The sequence below is a fragment of the Lepisma saccharinum genome, chromosome 2, assembly GCF_977018435.1.
Source record: "Lepisma saccharinum chromosome 2, izLepSacc3.1, whole genome shotgun sequence".
Taxonomy (NCBI): domain Eukaryota; kingdom Metazoa; phylum Arthropoda; class Insecta; order Zygentoma; family Lepismatidae; genus Lepisma; species Lepisma saccharinum.
Window position 1 is genome coordinate 93,211,244 of NC_139230.1, and position 7,395 is coordinate 93,218,638.

At 34.6% G+C, this 7,395-nt stretch overlaps 1 protein-coding gene across 4 annotated transcripts in view; it reads right to left on the reverse strand.

Moving 5' to 3' along the window:
• Nipped-B (Nipped-B cohesin loading factor) overlaps window positions 1-3,710 on the reverse strand; it is a 293,544-nt gene extending 289,834 nt beyond the window's left edge. For 2 of the 4 annotated variants that reach the window (XM_083117505.1, XM_083117503.1), the window contains exon 1: window positions 3,481-3,709. The gene's annotated coding sequence lies outside the window, so the exon portion shown is untranslated. Of the gene's footprint in view, window positions 1-2,893; window positions 2,996-3,480 lie in introns of those variants that run through there. The other 2 variants (XM_083117506.1, XM_083117504.1) reach the window with 2 other exon arrangements.
• Between the last annotated feature and the right edge of the window lie 3,685 nt (window positions 3,711-7,395).

The window sequence follows — 7,395 nt, forward strand, 5'->3', positions numbered from 1 at the left end:
TGTTAACAGAAGTAAATCAAAATTGAACCATGTTAAAATTCCATTCGTAGCATGATGAAATTGCAATAAAACAAAAAGAACTTGGGCCGAACTTTCTTTCGCCAACAATGCCTACCTTGGCACAAAACCAGCAGCCTTCCTGTCACTCATAAAAATAGCCATTGGTTCACAGTTTTGATCATTTACATGCTTTCCAGTATTTGATGTCCACTGATCAGAGAGAGAAGAAACTCAAGACAAATACACGGTTTCCCAGCTAGTACTATTATTTACCAATGACAATATTGATTACTCACATCTCAACTTTTACATCAACACAAATGATACTGATTTAACGCCCCCAGCTACAACTGTTGCAACAATGTAGTACTCTACTGTTACAGGAAGTGCAAAGGCAATAGGATATCAGTGGCACCAACTTATAGCAGAATGTAAGAAATTCAATAAATGTATCAGTGATAAAACTTGCAAGCTTTAATTTGAAATTATAAACAAATAGGAAGAAAATAGTATTAAGCATGGGTTACCAACACTTGTTTGCTAGAATTCTAAAATCAACTATTAACTATTCATGTATTTTTCAAAATTCAAACCAAACAAAAAAGATAACAAGAGTGCTATATAACATTAACTGGATAGAATGTACAATATTTGCATGCAACATGTAACTAAAATATGCTATGATTATTCAATAAACATGTATTTTAGGAAGTTCACACGTCAAAGTAGTTGCTATGTGCTACATGCTTCCTGGAAGTATAGTGCACGCTATTTATTTATGAAATGTGCAGAAACCACTGGAAGCATTCACACTGAAGTAGAAGAGAACTATAAGACCTCAGTGTGAATCCTCTCTCTGCACATTTAAAAAATTAATAGCATGCAACAATATGCAGCACATAGCTGCTACATTAGTGTGCATGTTCCCTCAAGGCAAAGATATAGACTTGACATTGTAAATACTACTTTATGTCACCAATCCCTTCCCAATAAAATACACCCCCTCCCCAAATTACTAATGCGCACAGATATCACAAGTTATTGCTGTTCTCTCTTAATCAGTTACAGCAAAAACCTTGTTTACTTGAAAGACCTGCAGATTTTGTCTTTCTTGTACAAATCCTTTGCTAATGTCTGAACAGAAAAATCCAAATCTATGAGATTAACAGGATAATCAAAATGCACTAGTGAAATAATAAACACCTTATTTCCTAATTCTGTGAAGGTAACAGCAATGCTTTGGGAACCATTCGGTTGCAATATCATGAGGACAACTATGTCACAACTGTAATATGAAATAACGAATGCAGTTCTATAAACGAAGGAAAAGAAACTGTAGTTAACATGTCACTGAAGAACAAGAAGCCTCAGACTCCCCCACCCCAGCCTCTCAAACAGGTTATTTCTTTGTACTTAAACCTACCTGCTGATTAGAACCTCTGATGTGTGTAATGAGATTTTAAGTGAAACTTTCAGTTTCCGGGAATCATAATTCATTACAAACAAACATGGTAGCCACAATTTCACAACGCATGTAGATAATGGAACAATTAGATTCAATCACCTGTTACAACATTCCAATATAAATCCCAGCAAGTTTTCCAAAAATGCTCCTAGTAAGAATAACAAAAGGAAATAATGCATGTTACTTACCATATTTGAATTCTACAAACACCCCAAATACATGAAGAAATCAGACCAACCTTGATGATGATTTTGTTGCCTACAAAAATCCACAATTCTCAAGTTTTGTCCAGAAGCATTCGCCATCAAACCAGTCCAAAGAATAATTTTCAATTAAAACAAAACCAGAAAACTGCATGTATGATAGCCTTGTCAACATTCCAGTGAACTATAAATTTGCTTGTTTTAAAAATAAATCTTTTCTGTAGTGACTTCACTAAAACAGAAACAAGAATAGGATGAAATATTGTTGTCCAAAGTGACATTCATGTTAGTCATTTACGTGACATACTAACACATTTCTATTACATGAAATTTGGACATAGCAATAGGAACTGTTGGAAACTTGCACAAGAAAAATGCAATCGAAACAAATGAAATACACAAAAAGAACTAGAATCCAATTTGAAAAGCAAAATAATGACAAACTAGCAATGCAGTTTCATAAGCCTATTTTGCACAAGATCCTCATTTCTTGTATTACTGCCACTACCAAATATGTATGTATCACTGTACTTGAGGTACTAAGGGATAAGTGACTAATCAAATTTACCCTCAATGAGTGAAAGTTTACATTTTCATTATATTTTGAAACAGCAGTGTACAGATGATGTATTCTTCGATATACATTGTGATTTCTATTTTACTAACAATTCTGTATCATACGTGCATTTTACCAGTACTCTTGTACTGTACTCTTGTATGTAAACAAGAATTGTAATAAAACAATTCTTGATACTCGATATCTATATTCTGAATGAAAAGGCGAATGTTATAATTGTGCCTTGCATCTCGAATGCAAACACAATCGATCGAAAACATTTACGTAACAGGTAATGCTAAATTATGTAATTAAATTTATTTGTCCCTACTGTTGACTGCGATCGCGTGCATTACAGCTTACTTTAAATTGTTTGACAGCTTTACTGCAAGCTGCCTGCTCGTTAAACATTTGAGGGCAAAGTACAAGTATTGATTCTTATTAAACGGTCACTATTGACAGTTCATATTCCAGTTAGTTCTGGCCACTGCCTACATGTGTATATACTTGGGACATGAGGCATTCAAAATTATTTATCAATTGTTGAAGGGTCACTAAAAGTAGTGCTTTCAAATGCAACATAACAGGAAACACGTACGAGGGCAATGTTATAACTTTCAACTGTATGAGTATGACCCAGTAATATATTTCCTGGACATTGTAACTCACCTATCTCATTCAGGTTATCATAATATGTTGGATACTTTTAAATATTCGTTCACTACTTCATTGGCAAGCTACACAGCCATTATGTCAATGACTCCCATTTTGTCGCTGTTGCTACAGCTGCCTCACCCCATCTAGCGGCCAAAATTCGAGTTACGTAAGATCACAGATTTTGCAAGCCGTTTACAAATAACAAATCACACTGTACTTCTTAGTCGAGATATAACTGTTACCTGTGATACTCTGTCTGTTGTCCTACTACAGCGCCACAAAAAAGCTCTCTCACTTTTCAATATACTATTGAAATCGTAAACACGAAAATTCGAATTGATTCATATTTTTGCCACCAGAGCTGCCATTACTGTGTGTACAGGACACTGTATAGCCCGGGACGGAATAAGATTTGAAATTCTCGATGTTCAGTAACTACACTTTCCACTACTTTCCACAGAATACACTCCACTAACAGCACAAAACCATTTCAATTAGAACAAATTAAAACCACTGTCAAAACCACAGAACTCGCATAAATGTTTACACATTATTTTCCCTTATAATACACCAGCCGTCAACAAATGAAGTATACGCACCTTATATATTCCCCATATCGACACTTCTCGTAATTTTCCCGCCGGTCTTGATCCAATGATAGTGTAACATGTTTTCCGTAGTTGTAAAATTCACAAACATCATATTTCGATATAAATTCACAACAATAACACACTTATCTCACTTTCAACAGTAGGAGACGCGCCAAATACTGGTGTTGCCGTATCACTCCACATTCGACATACGTTCGCAGCGACGTAGTAGTTCCTTCGTTTGTTGCTCTCTAGATGAAATGGATATATTCTGCATTTGAAATAAGTATTGAGCTATACTTCATTCCGTATATGATATATAGCCACAGATTTCATTAACTGTACATGCTTCGGAGGCATAAACCCAGCGTCGTAATATCGAGATTCATGACAATAAGAAATTAGTTCCTTCAGCTTTCCCAGAGGTCATTGCTAGCCTTTCGCCCTAGCGGAGAAGTGTTATGGGAAGTACTCATTTGTAAACGCAGCGTTCGTACTTTTTGAATTTGGAATTTTGAATCTCATTTTTCGTATACATTTTAAAGAAAATGCACTGACACTTGTATGGCTTTATAGACAATGTAGAGTACAACAAAAAATCGAGTTAACGGTGCAAGTCGATTCAGCGTTCTACTTTTATTTCCTGTTAATTTTAGTTGTTAAATATTTACATATTATTTTATGGTTTGCTAAAATTATTACGTACTTCGTTTGTTGTAGTCGATTTTATTTTAGGAAAAAAATAACCAACTTCGCAGTTAAGCAGCTTACTAAATGTCTTGTGTAAGCATGAAATGCACGTGTGGTGCAAATGCATTTTCTACATGATCGATCAGTTTACGTTAGGTAATAGCAAAAAAAAAAAAAAAGTGTTTTAATTCAATTTCGAATAACATGGAACAACGAAAGTAAACTAATTTATCATAAACATTTTTAATGCTGAAAAGCGTTTGCTCATTAGAATTTAAAATAACATGTACTTTTGGCTTTCGCTATGAATGGAATAATAAGACATGACTTTTAGTTAATTGGGTTGAATTTTTATTCGCAAGAATATATAAAATATTGATTTCATCGATGTAAACATGCATTTTGATTTCATTTCGTGTCATACACAACATTTATTACGTGCATTATTATTATTATTACAAATACCTCTCCATAATTCACATGAAATTATACATATTCATAATATTCGAATAATATAATTATATACCGTAGCAAATTAGATAAAATACAAAAATCTACAATTTAAATACTCTGATTAAGAAATTATATCGGTTCCCTTTATTGTTCCTGTCCCTACCCTTCAGGGGGCGATCACTTCATTTTAGATGTCTAGATTGAATTGTTGTTTTAAGTCCATTTTATGCACATATAGGTTAATAAGCATTGGGCCTACAATTTAAAGTAGGATCCGAGCCAATATGTGCCTCCACCGGGTATCGAACTCGGGACCCCTTGATTACAAGGCGGGTACGCTACCATTGATCCATCGGAGAAGTCCTTTAGATGTCAAGAGGCAGTGGCGTGCCCATGATTTTCGTAAGGAGTTGTCTTCTTTGTGTGTGTGGTTTTCTAGTTGTCATACATTTTGATATATTTTACTGCAATTAGCGTTCTTTTTTTTTTTATGAACGCTGCGCCAAAAGAGGCAAGTTTTGTTCCAATCCTTGGGCACACCACTTTTAGGGCCGGGCGCCAAACCAGAGCGCCCTTCCTTGAATGGCGCCAAGACCATATTACTTATTAAATAAGCTTGGCTGTGTGTTTGTTTGAGTTTATTTTTAAGTTATCTTTATACACAGAAAGGCTAATCGAGACTTGACGTACAGTTTAAAGTAGGATTTAAACCGCTATATGATCCAGAATACCAAAAAAATCTGGAGCTCTGTTCGACCTCTAAATCAATACAAATGTGTAAGAGTAGTGATTTTAAGGAAAATGGACTAGTTTGGGTCTCCAGAATTTACCCGAGGTTGATTATTTAGACCTTTTACACAAAAAGTATAATATATGAGAGAGATAAATTTTGGGGGACAAAATCGGCATAAACAATACTTTATCTATGTAAAAAATAAATACAATGTGTCCTTATACGTGAATTTTGGGGGGTAGAAAGTGCCTTGCCCTCCCCCCAAAGTGGCGGCACCTATGATATATGGTCTATTTTAATAAACACTTGGAAGCACAATAATACTAAGCCAGATACTTGAAGACTGAAATATATTCCCAGAAATAGACTAAATAATAATAGTATTGATAATAACGATATTATGATTATTGTTATTAATAATAATTGTGAAAAATATCGTAAAAATGTATTTCTGCACAATAAATGTTCAACGCCAGGAAAACAAAGACTTCCTGTGGAATCACTTTCATGATAAATTAATGTATTTAAGGTACTAAAAAATATTTATTCACCAGTTCCGATGCCTTTCCTTCTCCTTCCTCTTTAAATGTACTTTGGTAGCGTGAGTTCCTTGGACGTATTTTCCCGGCGAAGATCTTCAGTTCATCTGTTTTTACTTCTCTCGCTACTTTCTTCAAAACTGACACTCTGCTTTTCAGAGTGCATAGAGTAAAAGAAAAAGCAACTACAAACACCTCATTCTTTTCAAGCCAACTGAAATTATTTTTAAATATATTTCTTATCTTCTATTCTGCGACAGTTTTTATATCTTTAAAATACTTTGTCTCAGAACCGCGACACATCAAGACTAATCTCCTTAACACAATCTTCAGAAATAATATGTATAGAATCTAACATAAATGAAATAAATGCTTAATTTAATCATTCCTATCTTCACCAGATTTTTCACGAAAAACGTTTTGTGGATTTCCATAACGCACCACCACCGTTAACTCGAAAGGACACACGTATGGGCAAAAATTACCCAGGCGATTATGTCATTTCCAATAAGTGCCTCAGGTCACCCTTCTCAGTACATTTTCAGTTAAGCCTTCCGAATGTCTGGACTTAAAGTCAGCTGTGACACTTCGTTAATTCCGCTCACCATAAACATGTTGAAAATTAATAAAATTTGTTCAGCCAATTAAGGTTTTTCTACTCAAATACTTTAAAGCAATTATAATTTGGACTTACAAAGCAATTTTGCTTCTGGATAATATTTAGCTAGTGCGCGTCCTTGCGTTGTAGAGGATAGAGTTGGATTGATTGTTGGCAACAATTAATTGAAGTTACTGCTGCATAACATAAGTATATTGCAAAATCATGTAGCAATTTAAGCCAAGATATTACTCTAACTTTGATGTCATTATGTAGGTATTACATAAACAATATTACAATTAATGTGTTATTTAACAGTAACACTTATTTAAAATATTTTTAATATAAGGCTATTATTTTTCGTAATTAAAACCGTAAATATATAACATGGTCATGTCTTTTAGTGGAGGAAGGTGGAAGTAGGAGGACCAGGGTGAAAAATAGACGGGCGCCAAAAATCCACCTCGCCCGGTTGAAAATTTTATCTTCAGCCGCCCCTGGCCACTGTCAAGGGACGATGATTGTCGTATTGTCTCATGCTAATTGACGTTTTATTATTAGTTTTATTTAGTCCGCCCTCCCCGCCTTCCAAAACACAACAGGCAAGAAATTAAATTGTGCCCTAAATATACTACTTCCTGCCTCCTCAAGTTACTTTCTATTGGCACTGACGCCAAGGGTCCCGGGTTCGAATCTCGGCCTGGACATGGGTGTGTCCCTTCATCATATCATCATGCATTCTCATCTGTGCTATTAGTCAAACGTGGCAGAAATGCGACGTAAAGTAAACCAAATCAATCTATCATTTCTTTTTATTTTTTTGTAGAAGTAGATTTTCGAGATTATTCAGAATAGTATAACTCTTCTTTGATAACTATAAAACGAATTTGGAGAAAAATTATATTTTATTT